A 15029-nucleotide genomic window follows, 5' to 3' on the forward strand; every position below is an offset into this window, starting at 1 on the left:
AATGTTTAATACAACAGATGGAGGTAAAGATGAGTGTATGGTGTATCTATTCTCCTAACCCTGGAGAAGGGTGAGGTTTAGAAATTTACAATCCTCAAACCAGTCGTAAAGGGCAATCACAAGAGAGAAAACACACACACACACACACACACACACACACACACACACACACACACACACACACACACACACAGGCTTGTAGTTCACAAAGATTTATTACACATATCTCCAAACACAGTTTTACAAAATCTTTTACAAAACCAGCCTTCCAATGACCACCAATAATAAATATAATTTACAAGAGTATATGGATTGAAACAAGTTAAGCAAAATCTCTTCCTTTTAACTAACTAACAAACAGCCCCAGATAAATATAGACGACAAGCATAATTGCCTACAAATTTAACAGGAATTTACTGGGTCTAACTCCCCCTCAGTAAAACAAGCAGCCAAGTGAATATTGTACTTTGCCTGTACTCAATTGTCCCGAAGAGTCACCAGAGTAATTGCAAGGGGTAAGATACCACTGATGTTCCATAGATTGGATAATGGAGAATTCAGGGTACAGGCAAACATAAGAGAGCTCACAGCTGACCCCATAGCCACATGTCTGGCCAAACTGAAGGCCTGGTTAAGCCAAGACAAGGTAGTATCCCACCAAGGGCACGTTCTACCATGATAAATGCACAGAGTGGCCTTGAGGTTCCTGTTAACTTGTTCGGCAAAAGACACCTTGGGATAGTATGGGGTGGTTGTGATATGTTTAATACTATTGTTAAAGCAAAACCCTTTAAAGGTCTTGGAGAGGGAAGCTGGTGCATTATCACTCACCAGGTTCTTGGAGGACCAAACCAAGAAACGATCTTAGATAGCTGCTGGACCGTGATCTCAGCAGTGGTTCCCTCCATGGGCAGCAGCCTCTCGAAATGGGAGAAGGCATCCACAGCTACAAGGATATACTCATTGGCCCTTTTGGTACAGGGTAGCAGGCTGATTTAATCAATAAACATATGATCCAGAGGGTACTCCTCCCGTTCAGACTGCAGGAATCCTCTATGTCATCCCAAATCAGGTTTGGCACTCTTACACAGATCACAGTTACTGACAAAGTGCCGAATGTTCCTGTACAGTGTAGGCCAGAATAATGTGTCACATACCCGGCTCAAAGTCTTATATGGGCCCAGGTGTCCACCCACTGCTGAGTCATGGAAATAGCAAAGTACTATCCCGACCAGTCTCCAGGGAGGCACACTTTCCACTTTTGACCAGACCCGACTTGCTTACAAAGAACACCCTTTCAGAGGCAAAATCTGGGAAGCACCTCTCCTCCTTCCTATTGATTACAGAGTGGATCCCAAATAAGATCCTGGAACTGCTTGGTACGAAGACCGCAGAAGAGCCCGGGTGTTTTGAAGAGAGCAGCATTCAACTGGAGGTCCAGCTCAGTATTACTTTCCCCTTCCTAAGACTCTCCCACAAACATGCGACTAAGTGCATTGGTGACATAATTATCAATTCCCCCTATGTGACGCACTCAAAAACGAAAGACTGAGATGCGTACCACCAGTGGGCAATACAACCAGTCATGCAGGGCCTGGCCAAGACCCAACTCAGAGCATGGTTATCCATCTTGATTATGAATTGTTGGTGTTCGAGATAAAAGCTGAATCTTTCCAGGGCAAATAGGGCTGCCAAAGTTTCACATTCATTAATGGAGTATTTACGCTTGGGGTTGGTAAGTCACCTAGCAGCATAGGCCACTTGGTGTCTCTCTCCTCATTGTCCTTGGAGGAGAACGGCAGCAATGCCAGCCTGGGAGGCCTCTGTGTGAACAATAAAGGTATTGTTAAAACTGGGAACGATGAGGACCAGGCGATTAGCAACGGCATTTTTGAAAGCCTGAAAGGCCTCCTGCTGCTCCTGTCCCCAGACAAACTGCTGGTGCTTCCTACGCAAGTAATTAAGAGGAGCTGCTATTTGGGCAAAATTTGGAATGAACTTCTTAAAAAAAAATCCATTCCCACAAAATGGGCAATACCCTGCTCATCTCTTGAGGGAGTAAGTTGCCTAAGAGCCTAGGTCCTGTCCTGGTCAATGCAGATCCCATTGGACAAAATCAGATGGCCCAGGAATGGAATACACGGCCTACATAAGGTGACCATTGATGGGTTGAAAGTAAGACCCACTGAGCGCAATTGAGCAAAAACCTGGTCCAAATGCTCCAGATGATCTGAGAAGGAATGACTGAAAATAACCAGGTCATCGAGGTAATTGTAAACACAGACTTCTTTAAGGTCACCTAACATATTGTCCAAAAGACAAGGCAGGACCACTGCCCCTGTGGCCAGACCAATTGGAATGTGGTTATATTCAATCAATTTCCAGTTTGTACAAAGTGTGGTGATCGGCTTTGACGCCTCCACGAGAGGAATCTGGTAATAGGCCTGGTTTCAATCTAGGACAGTAAACACCTAAGCCCCATAAAACCACATGAAACAATTATGGAGATCAGATAAGGGCAAAGATTCTAAGATCACCTTCTTATTTAGGGCCCAGTAATCCACCACAGTTCAAAAACCACCCCCCTTTTCCCCTTGGGGATGAGAAATACTGGAGAAACATAAGGAGACATGGATGGCCTAATGACTCCATCCTGTAACATCTAATCAATATTAGCATGCAATATCTTCATCTTTGGAGGAAAGAGCCTGTATGGAGTGTGAAGCACCAGAATGTTACCAGTTAACTGGATGTTCTAATCCACAAGTTGCATAACCTCCAACCTATCCAACAGAACGTCAGGATAGCGGTTAAGTAGCTGTCTAACTTGCCTAGCTTGTTCAGAACTGAGATGACTCACATCAACCTGCATCCCCTTCCTCAGATACAGCATTAATGCCACCCAAACACCTACAGAAGCAGAAGGCAAAGTTCTTGTCAGGACAGAACTTGAAATAAAAATTCCTTCCTGCATAGTTGAAAATGAGATTGGTACACTGCATAAAATCGCATCCTAGAATCAGGGTAATACCCAACCTCTTAGCTATAACCAGAGAAACTGTACCAAGATACCAACCTGCACCTCGCCTAGTGGAGGTAACCATTGCCCATCAGTGGGCCAACATTTCCAATCAACAGTATTGGGGCAGACAGACTACATAAATGGCAAAATTCAAGATACCACTGTTGGTCAATCAGGGAGACAGAATTACCTGAATCAAGTAAAGTACAGATGGGTTCTTGACCTAACTGGGGACAGATATAGGGGACAGAAGTAGTCCTAGGTATACTGACCACCTTACAGTTCACTGGCCAATTCCTATGACAATGTGTCTTCCCCTCCCCCTTTCCTGATGTCAACTATTAGGATGAGGAGATCACTGTACCAGACACTGTTTAACGAAATGATCTGAGGAGCCACAACAGTAACACCGACATGGTAGTGCCCTGCTTTCGCTAATCTGGACAACCTTCTAGGTGTTTCTTTCCCCAGGAAGCTGACTGCATGACAACATCTCACTTTGTTCATCCACAAAAGCTAAAGCTTCAGCTGAGTCAATGAGTTCCTGAAACTGCTGTAATGACTCGGGCTGCCTTGAGAAAATGAAATGTGACCAGTACTGAGGCCACATTCCCTCAATCATATGTTTGATGCAACTCTCTTCAAACACCTGCATATCACGGGCTACCACGGATGTGCATACACAGTTGAACTATTGAGCCAAAGTTCCATCTGGTGCTTGCAAGTGCCAATAGAAATCCCATTCTAATTTCACACACATCCATACTGACAGTTTTCTTCTCACTACTCGCTGCTGAAGCTGCCTCAGAGAGCCCTTAGATTGCAAAACTTCAGAAACAATGGTACTCAGAACCCTTTTAGTCAGAGGCTAGATAAGAGCCACTATAACTGGATGTGGCACTTGAAGGACATTCGAATGAACTTTCAGATGAACAAGCAACCAAAAAACAGATCTAATCTGACTTAACGTCTCCACTGACAACTCTTTCACTTCCTTTAATAATGTGGCAAGAGGATTAGGCAGTTTAGCAAATTGTTCTGATAACGCAACCCCAGATGGAGACGTGGCCACAGCAGCTGGCACAGAGGTGCTGGGTTCAGAATCCAAACTTCCCCCCCTCTAAACGTAACACCAACAGGCGAGATTGGAGAACATGCACAGGGTCTGTTACACGGGCTTGAGTTTCTACAGTGGGCTGTGGCAAGACAAGTAAGGCAAAATCAGAGAAACAATGACTATAATGCATCAAATGGGCTTAGACTCAACAAATTTGCTGATAGGTGGGTTGAACGGATTCTAAGAAGGTTACAGTGTGAGAGAACACACCTATTGCAGCAGAAAGATGGAATATGAACTCACCGTTATCAGTGAAGATGTTAGCTGATATCATTACAGGAGTGCTTGTTGCTGTACGGAGACAGGCCGCAAGGTCAGCGACACTTCCGTCACACAACTGGCCGCACACGCACAGTTCATATATGAGATGCTCACGACCTAAATATGCTATGCCCAGGCATCTGCAGGTGGCCATGGTGGTAATGGTCTCCTGCAAAGAAGGAACAGACATCAGTATATGAGAAAACCAGAAATATTATAAGGAGAAAGGCAATTGATAGAGAACTACAAGCCAAGTGAAAATGTAGGAGCCCCCCCTCTCCCATACGTAAATAAAACTCTGCTACCAGTTGAGGCTTAGAAATTTACAATCCTCAAACCAGTTGCAAAGAGCAATCATAACATAATGCAAACACAGGCTTGTAGTTCATAAAGATTTATTACACATATCCCCAAAAACAGTTTTACAATATCTCTTACAAAATAGATTGAAACAAGTGAAGCAAAGACTCTTCCTTTTAAGTAAATAATAAACAAGCCCAGATGAATACAGATGACAAGTGTAATTGCCCACAAATTTAAAAGGAATTTACTGGGACCAAATCCCCATTGGTAAAACAAGCAACAGTACAGAATATTAAATAACAAATTTTAAGTGAAAGAGTAAATTCCCCAATGGGAGCCTTAGACCAATAAACAGACCATAGAACAATGGAATTCCAGCAATTATATAGTGATTTATTCCACTGAACTCAATTGTGAAATACCTTTCAAGCAGCATAACAACAAAAGACAGTTATTGTAATAGTCAGTTTAAGTTCCATGCAACAGTGAGCACAGCCCAATGGATGACCCACCCTAATATAAAGGTGACCAAACTATTAAGAACAGGGGACACAACTTGGCCCAGCCCGAACACATTAATGAGAGGAATCTCCAAATAATTACAAGAGAGAATACTCAAGTACTGGGGTGAGCAGCGACTCTGACAATACACCGGAAAATGATAACACAGCGCCGTGAGCAACCAACGCTCCTCTGTAATGGTCACTCCCAGACTTGCCAACATAACATATGCCCAAGCAACAGGCAAGCATGACCACTCGAGTCCCTGAGCGGAGAACCAAGAGAACCATAGGCGGAAGCACCGTGCTTAAATAGCAGCCAGAAGAGGAAAACCAAAGAGAAAACACCCATGACAGCTCAAACGGAGTTACTGCCCCTACTAGATAAGATAATCACTGGTGCCAGTGACTTCCCTATGCTCAGAAGGTATTGTGTATTATTCTGAAGACACATACAGATTATTAATCACATGTGGTGTGCCTCAAGTAGCCAGTCATAGAGCTGGGAAAGGGACATCTTTTATTTTAAAGTTATTTATGAGAAGTTATACAGAGGCAGAGGGCCAATGGTCACGGCTGGACTGTGAAGTTGGTAGCCACTCCATTGGTGCCAGGGTGCACTAGCATGGTGTGTGGTGGGGGAAGGCAGCTGGCCATTGCTGTGGACTGGAATGATGCCGTGGTGGTGCTGGCAAATGCCTGCAGTGGGTGGGTGGCGACAAGAGGTGTTCTGGGTTGTGTGCTGCGTGTGATGGTGGGCAGTGGCCCAGTGCAGGCTGGAATTGCAACTCAGGGAAGATGATGTTGCATGGTTCAGTGACGGATGCAGGAGGTGCCACACATACTGTGAGGAGTTGCGCCATGGTGCTGAACATGGGTGGCAGTGGGGAACTGGGGCAAACAGGGAATTGGTGGACATGCAGGGTGTGGCCGGTATGCATGGCATAATGCATGCCAGAGTGTGTGGGTGTTGGTGAGTGTTCCTGCTGTCTCTGCCATCTGCTAGATGCACTGGTGGGGTGCTGGCACAGCAGTGGGAGAGGCACCACTTCTTGGATGCTGCAGGCACATTCTGAGCTGCGGTGAAAGTCGATGAGCTGCTGGAGGAATGGCACCTGTGGCTCAGTCAGTCAGTGGTGGTGAAGCGTTGAGCTCGGTGTCATACGTTGTGCCTTTAGTGTCAGGTTCTGCATGCTAAGGAACAGCAGCGGCAGAGGTAGCAAATGGGAGCGATGTGGTTGCATCTGGGTTCCAGGCACTGGTGGTGTCAGGGTGGGTGTCAGTGCCAGCAGCGTCATCCATGACATCAGTGGTTGGTAGGGATATCTTGATTGCTGGTTGTGCATCAGCGTCATTGATGGTGAACAAGTAAGCTGGCTTTAGTCTGCTGTTTGGAAACACTGACAGGCTACTGTGGTGGCACACAGTGTATGTTTTGTCACTTGGCTGTAAAATGAGGTTTTTGCCATGGCATCGTGGAGGTATCAGCTGCATCTGGGCCATGTAGTATTGTGATTGCTAAATGTAAACTGGTATACACAACATAGTGGGGAAAGCCACTTGTCAGGGCCAGATGATGATGATGATGATGATGTTTGGTTTGTGGGGCGCTCAACTGCGCGGTTATCAGCGCCCGTACAAATTCCGAACCTTTGCTCAGCCCAATATTGCCAAGGTCATGATGATGATGAAATGATGAGGACAACACAAACACCCAGTCATCTCGAGGCAGGTGAAAATCCCTGACTCCGCCGGGAATCGAACCCGGAACCCTGTGCTCGGGAAGCGAGAACGCGACCACGAGCTGCGGACTTTGTCAGGGCCAGGGGTTGTCCCTATACCAAGTTGGCAAAGGATGCTTCCATGTCAGCCTTCTGGCCACCCCATGAACCTAACAAGACCAGTGGCAAAGTGGAGGACCATTTTCCAATGCAGCAGGTAAGAGAGGATTTCAGTGTTTGGTGGAAACGTTCCATCATGTGGTTTTCTGCAGGATGATAGCTAGTGGTAGTATGGATGAGGGCACCACACATCTCAGTCATGCTTTTGAACAGATGGGAAGTGAATTGGCACCTGCAATCAGATGTTATGTGGTGGGGAGAACCAAAACATGAAACCCATGTGTTGATGGACACAGCGGTGACTGTTTTGGCCAAAATGTCCAGGATGGGTATGGCTTCCGGCCAGCATGTTAACTAATCTATCATTGTGAGGAGAAAGTGGCAGCTGTCTGTAGAGGGCAAGGGGCTGACGAGGTCGATGTGGACATGGTAGAATCGATGTTCAACAGGGGGAAATGAAGGTTGTCAGCATAGGAATGTGATGGCCCACTTTGATACGCTAACATGGGATGTAGGTGTGAGCCCATACATGGCAGTCCCGTTGGACGCCAGGCCATAAAAAAGATCCTGGATGAAGGCAGGGGACTTGCAGATGCCAGGGTGTGCTAGCCCACGCAAGCTGTCAAAAGTAATTTGCAGAGGGCCAGAGAAGGTAGGGGTGGACGCAGTCTTTGGAGCCAGTGGTGTCCACGGAATCAGATGGGAGAACACATGAAACATGTAAGTCAGTGGCTGGAGCACGGGTGAATTTGGAGAATGAGATCTGAGTTCGGATCCTGACATTAGTGCACTACAGTGGGGTTGGGGGTCTGGGCTCCTGTGAAGGCCTCATAATCTAGCAAAGGACTGAGGGTACAGGAGTGGCTGAGGCAGTCAGTGACAATGTTGTTGATGACAGCTAAGTGGCATACATCGGTGCTAAATTGCATATGCACTCCTTCCAGCTGAAGTGCCAGGGCAATGTTTGATCACCATCTTCCTGAGAAAAACCCATCATGAGTGGCCAGTGGTCCACAAAAATGGTGAAATTGCACCCCTCATCAGAGGAGCAAAAATACTTCACTGCCTCGTACATTGCAAGTAGCTCCCAATTGCACGCAGCGCATTTGTGTTGTGGTTCTGACAGCTTGGCTGAAAAGAAAGCAGCTGCATAGTGTCCCCAATATGCTGCTACAGGACCACACCAATTGTGGACTGACTTGCATCAGTGACAATAGTGATGGGGACAGAGGGGGAGGGGGGGGGGGGGGGTGGAGGTGCAGCAGAAGAGCTTCCTAGGTAAGATCATGTTTGGTGTGCTTAAAACTGTCTGACATACTTGGAGTCCATGGTATGGGTCTGCTACATTTTGTATACCTCGCAGTGCAGCAGTGAGGGGTTCCTGAACTTTTTTCTTTTTCTTTTTCTTTTTTTTTTTTTTTTTTTTTTTTTTTTTTTAGAAAATGGTGGAAAAAATTTGCCATCCCCAAAAATCTGGGTAGTTTCTTGTATGTTGTGGGGCATGTAAACTCAGCAACTGTAACTGTGAACTGTGAGGACTTTCTCAGGTAGGGGGCATGAACCGAATGTGAAAATGAGGTGTCCAAGGCACTCACTGTCTGCTACCCTGAACACGCATTTGTTCACATTGAGGAAGACCCCAGCTTGTTCCAGGCAGGTACAAATCTCCCTGAGTAGTTCATGGTGGTCCATCAAGTTCTGGGAGTAAATAAGGATGTTGTCCGGATAAGCAAAGCATACCATTGTGCCTTGGAGGACGTCTTCCAGAAAATGCTGCAAAGTTTTGCCGCCATTACAGAGGCTGAAAGGCATAAAGGGGCTTTCAGAGAGACCAAAGTGTGTAATAATGATTGTTTTATCCATGTTGTCCAGTGTGATTGGGATTTGTGTAAAAGCTTTTGTACAGTCTGTCTTACTGAATATGGTAGAGCCCAAAATAATGTTACTATAACTGTGAAAATAGGGGACAGGATAACAGTTGGGAATTTTTCATTTATTCAGATGCCGGTAATCACCACAGGGGGACCAGGTGCCTGGAGTGTGGAGGACCATGGACCTTTTTAAGGGCACAGGATTCTGGCAGCAATGGAGGCTTCATTTTCCGCCCACATGAACTTGCTTTCGGCTGGCTAGAGAGGGTGGATGCAGCAGTGTCCCAGTGGACCCAGTGTTGTCGTGATATAGTGCACTGTGTCATGGTGCACCTCATGAGCAGCACCAGGGGGGTGGGAGTGGAAGTTTGCAGATGAGAGCAGCAAAAGGGCTGGAGTAGGATAGGTACTGAATGGTAAAGTGGGAGGTGGTGCAGGGTGTGGAATGATGTGATGTGCCACCTATCAGATGACTCTGAGTGAGATCAGAGAGGAGATTCAAGTGGGAAATAAATCTGCACTGAGGATTGGGTCGTTGATGTTGGCCACAGTGAAGGTCCAGAGAATATCCTCAGCAAGGCCAAGGTCAAACAACGGGTGTGGGGGACATAGGTGGTGATGACAGAACCATTTGTGTTGTTGAGCAGGAAGGGGGGGGGGGTGGTTTGCAGCCAAAAAGGATAGGATCCTGTCTGGGAAGATGGACAAGTCCAGACTGGTGTCGATAAGGTATGGTATGGACAAGGTGGAGTAATGGTGGTCTGATACGAGCAGGCACTGTGAATTTGTGGAGCAACTGGCTGCACTGCACTTACTGCCAGTTGCTGACTGTATTTGGGTGCCACGAGCATGGTGGATGGCAGTTTGCTGCATCACTGCCAAAGCTCTCATGGTACCAGCACTCATGGTTCATGTCAAGTGGCTCCTACTGCTCATTAGGCAGGTGGGGGATGGGTATGGGTTGCTGCACCTGTGGTGTCGTCTGTGGTGACAGTTGCATGAGTCATGTGGGCCTTGGACTTTGAAGCATGTGAGGGTGGAGGTTAAGTTGGCCATCTCACTGCACAGGCGGGCCATGATGTGTGCTAAATCAGACTGCGCGTCCTGAGGCACAGGCAGTTGTATTCTCTTCAGCTGTGCTTTGTAGCAGCTGGGAGACTTGTAACTGTGGTACTGGGGGGCAATCAGGGTAAGGAGAATGGGCAATGGATACTGCTGGCAAAAGGTCAAAGGATTTGAACATTCAATTTGCTATCATGGCAGCCACATCAACATATGTATGATCCTGCATGGTGAGCTTGGTGCGGATGGCCACAAGCAAGTGAGAATTCCAGATGTGAAGGAGGAGTTTATCCGGCAAGACATGGGTTTCATCCAATGAAAACAAGGCCCAGGAGCACTGCATTTCTGAAGATGCTAAGTGTGTGGTAAGGTGCCTTTACAGTTTATTGTAGCTACCAAACAGTGGAGGTTAGTGATATGTCATGAGCTTCTGCCATGACCATGGGTCTGAGCTGAGCTATGGTAATAGTGAACTTCATTGTGTCGCTCATAATCTTAGCTCTAGCAAAGACTGCCTCGGCAGATGCAAAACATAGACTCAGGTCGTGGCATCAAAGGCGGGGAGATGGATGAAAAATCTGCTCAGCTGACTGGTTGGCACCAGAACTTGTGCTAAAGGTGTAGCATTGCTCATGAATTGGGCAAACTATGTGAGCAACTGATTAAAGACAGTTACCAGTGCTTGCGGCTTTGACGGGACATTTGCATGGCTGTGATCAAAGGGAATGCTTTGTGTCACAGACAAGATTCCAAAGGTTTGCTCTGTGGGACCATTTCCTGAAGTGTACTGCATCTTGATAATAAGTGTAGCTGGACAGATGGGAAGAGGAGATGATCAGGCTTGCACATTTGGTGCTCATGTGTGCGCTGTGTGACACAGAGGTATACAATGGGCACTCTAAAGGAGGGATGTGCTGTGTGAAAAAATTCAAGAATTGGGTTCACCAGTGTGGGTACACATTTGTGCTGTCACTGATCACCACACAGCACACATTGTCACTTTATTTAAAAAGGAAAGTAGGTGGGGGTAGAGTGGAATGGAACATGTATTTTAGAAACATGCATGAGGTTAGAAATTCTGCCACTTGATTATTTATTTATGCACGCAATCAAAAACTACTCACAATTTGTTTAAACATCTGTTTACAACAGTTCGTGTCCTTGTTGGCAGAGAACTTGCAGTCCTGGTATTGTAAGGGGGGCCTACAATAACAAGGTGCTTTCGTTAAAATAGGTAGCAGCACGTTTGAGTCATGCTGTGATGAAGCAAGCTGGGTTCTTTTTATTTCCTCTCTTGTTTTGTCATCTGCCTCCTTAAATTTGTTTTTTCACTTTTAACTAATTACTATTAGTATATGTAAGTATAATTTGCAGGGTTGTGAACAGTGAAAGTAAAGAACTGTGAAATGCAACTGTGCAACTGTTGGCTACATCATTTACAGTAATCAGTGTTGAACTTCCAACCTTATTTTTCAGCCAGCCAGCAAAGGACTATCAGTGAAGAAATAAAGTTGGTGAACATCACATATGGTGCCCTTATGGGTGAGCACTATTTTATGTGGGCACCATAAACTAGGACTCGCAAACTTTGACAGTGAACTCAAGAGTGGTTTACAGTACAGTGATTTTAACGAAGGAGATGCAACAGCCAATCAGCGCTTGGGTTTCATGGCCACAGTATGACAGCAACCAATCAATGAGTGATTCTATGGAAGTAGCTGATAGCTGTACTTCGTGGCAAAGTTTTAAGAAAGCATTTTTAGCTGAATATTGGTCCAAAGAGAAGCAGCAGAGAATTTTGAGTAACTTTGCGGAAGAGAGAGATTTGGGTCTAGGAAGGTTACTGTGAAAGGTTTTTTTGGCTTTGGATAAACAAACTGAAATATTTGGACAAAGAGCTAGGTAGTGAATCAATAATCATTGGTATAGAAACTAAGTTGCATCAGAAAGTTAGAGAATTGCTTGTTCCTGCCCCTAGGGGTAATATTAGGGATTTCTTGAATTATGTTGATGAAGTGGGGAGGGTGAAGCCCTCAGTGGAAAATCATAGGAGGAATTTTGATGACAATAATCAATCAGGGAGACAACTTCATGTAAATAGGGTGAACAGACTAATTATAGTAGAAATTCAAGGAATGGCTCTGTGGAGGATAGCCAGAATGGGCAAGGAAATGGTAGGAGAAATTCAATTAACAGAAATGGAGGAGATGATTTTAACTCTGAATCAAACCATTTAAACTAGATAACGCTCCAGTTTTGGCTTGCACTAGAACAATTAGTGATGAAGAGCCGCTTGTGTATAAATGTGCTGTAATCATGAGTAAGGGTAATGAAATGATAGTAATAAGATGAGTGTAATTACTAATTCTAGGGATATGTTGAATGATGGTGTGGGTAGTAATGTTAATCCTGTAAAAAGGGAGGAAGAAGTTACTTTAATAAAATTAAGTGGTGAAACAGAGTGTGTTGCTGTTGCTCAGGATGTCCAAAGTGTCAAAATGGATGCTAAATTTTTAAAGGGGGCATAAGGAATTCAGGTTTTTTGCTTTGTGGTCTAATACTGGAAACAAGAATCAACTAATTAGCCAAGTATATGAGGACAATGAAAGTCACAGTGGGTCCAATTCAGACAGTAATGATAATGATAATAGCAGTCATGAATCTAGTAGTGATGAGGATGAAGTATTTGAATTTATGATTGATAATGATGGTAATGTGTTAAGTAAAGAAAGAATAAAGGAGAATAATATTAGGCCTAATGAAGAGTTAGAATTTGAGAGTGGTAATGAGGAAAAGGACAATGCTATCTGTCATTTGACTGTGTCTGATAATCATTTTGGTAAGCAGGATGATAGTTTTTTTTCCAGGGAAAGAATTAATGAGGATTTGTTCACATGGTAAGTAAAAAGGAAGTGTGGCACCCTATAATAACAGCAAGTGTACAAGGTATACATGTTTAGTGTTTACTGGTCAGTGGTAGTGATTTGAATGGAATTTTACAGCATTATTTTGGATCTATTAACACAGAGAGTGTAGTAGTGATGCATGTTTCTGGAATAAAAATAACTGGTGCTACTGGTAAGCTATCAAAGAATGTGAAACAAGAGGTGCTATTAACTGGGAATTGGGAGGACAGCTGTTGGAGTGCAATTTCTTGGTGATTCAAAATCTCAGCATTGCTGCAATATTTGGGACTAATGGTGTGTAAATACTGATTTTGCTAGTGGTAAGTTTAGTTTTAAGTACAACAGAAGTAGGTATGAATTATCATTTTTGGGAGGTATGGACGAGTGTGTGCAAACTGAATTAGATTTGCAATTAAGAGTTTTGACCAGTGAGTGGGTTACTGAGGAAGAAGAGGTGGTTGGAAATAATAAAGAGAGTTGACAATATTACAGGTATTTTAAATAGTCAAAGGAAGGAATTGAAAGGTATTCTCCTGAGCAACTGTAATGCATTTTCAGACAGGCCAGGTTTGGTAAGAGATTTTGAGTGCATATTAAAGTATAGGGATCATGAACCATTTTTCCAAGAAACCTTATATTATTCCATTTTCAAAAAAGAAAGCACTGAGAAAAGAAGTTCAAAAGATGGACTCATGGGGGATTACTGAAAGGTCAACCAGCAGGTGTAATAACCCACTTGTGGTTCTAAAGCAGAAGAACAGTGGTGTCAGGTTGGTTCTGTATGCCAGGAAGTTAAGTGAAATTGTTGTAGGAGAGAGTGACAGACCAGCTAACACAGAAGTTCCATGAATGCAAATTTCTGACTTCTTTTGATGTGACTTGTGGCTATTCGAATATCTGTTTAGCTAAGGATTCTAGGTCACGTACGGCATTTTTACATGAAGGTAAGTGTTACCAATTCTGTGTGGTGCTATTTGATCTGAACTTGTCGGTGTGTGTTTTTATCAGAGCTATTGACAAGGTGCTAGGTGAGATATTAACCAATGAAATAATGGTCTATATAGATTATATCCTCTTAGTGAGTGCAGAATGATTCAAGCACTGTAAGACTCTGAATGAAGAATTGAGAGCTATGTATAGGGGAGGTATGAAACTGAAATTAAGTAAATCTGAATTTGTAAAGAAGAAAATTTCATTTTCAGGTCACAGGATTAATGAGGAAGATATACAGCCTGATACAGAAAACTTGCTGCTATCGCGGATTTCCCACCCCCAAAGAACAAGAAGGATCTTAAAGCTATGTCTTGCTTCTACCGAAAGTTTGTATCAGATGAGTCATTTAACCATCCTTGCCTTGGTAATTTGTTGAAAAAGAATGTTGTGTGGAATTGGACAGAGGAATGTGAAGAGGCATTTCAGAAACTTCCTGGCAGATTAAAACTGTGTGCCGGACCAAGACTCGAACTCGGGACCTTTACCTTTCGCAGGCAAGTGCGAACCTTGCATGTAGGAGAGCTTCTGTTAAGTTTGGAAGGTAGGAGATGAGGTACTGGCAGAAGTAAAGCTGTGAGGACGGGTCGTGAGTCGTGCTTGGGTAGTTCAATTGGTAGAGCACTTGCCCACGAAAGGTAAAGGTCCCAAGTTCGAGTCTCAGTCCGGCACACAGTTTTAATCTGTCGGGAAGTTTCATATCAGCGGACACTCCGCTGCAGAGTGAAAATCTCATTCTGGAGGCATTTCAGAGTTTGAAAAAAGAATTAGTAAGATTTTAGGGCACCCAATTTAGCTAAGCTAAATTATTGTTGGGTTTGAGGTGTGAGACAGTTAATGGTAATTAAGGAATTGAGAAGAGGGAGGGGGCAGTAATTTTGTTGGGAATGGATAGCATATTGATGTGGGGTTTGAGGCGGGGTGGGTTGTGTTTTTTGTCACATGTTCGTAGTGCCTCACTTTAATCGTCCACCTACCTTAGTACGGATTCCTTACAACGTCCCTTCACTCTGCAGTAGTAGATACTCACTAGGCTGTGTAAAGCAGTGTTGATGAAACCACGACCTAATACCTATCACACGGAGGCTGGGTAACTCAAGTTGTGAATCAGTTCCTGTAAGTTCATTTTAACAAATTTCGGGTGGTAGGAAAGTGC

General features: G+C 44.3%; 1 protein-coding gene across 2 annotated transcripts in view; it reads right to left on the bottom strand.

Annotated features, from left to right (window-relative positions):
• Nucleotides 1–15029, bottom strand: part of LOC126457483 (WD repeat-containing protein 82) — a 76568-nt gene that overhangs the window by 14209 nt on the left and 47330 nt on the right. For both annotated transcript variants that reach the window (XR_007585477.1, XR_007585476.1), the window contains exon 3: nucleotides 4383–4569. The gene's annotated coding sequence lies outside the window, so the exon portion shown is untranslated. The remainder of the gene's footprint in view (nucleotides 1–4382; nucleotides 4570–15029) is intronic.

The sequence above is a fragment of the Schistocerca serialis genome, chromosome 2, assembly GCF_023864345.2.
Source record: "Schistocerca serialis cubense isolate TAMUIC-IGC-003099 chromosome 2, iqSchSeri2.2, whole genome shotgun sequence".
NCBI lineage: Eukaryota > Metazoa > Arthropoda > Insecta > Orthoptera > Acrididae > Schistocerca > Schistocerca serialis.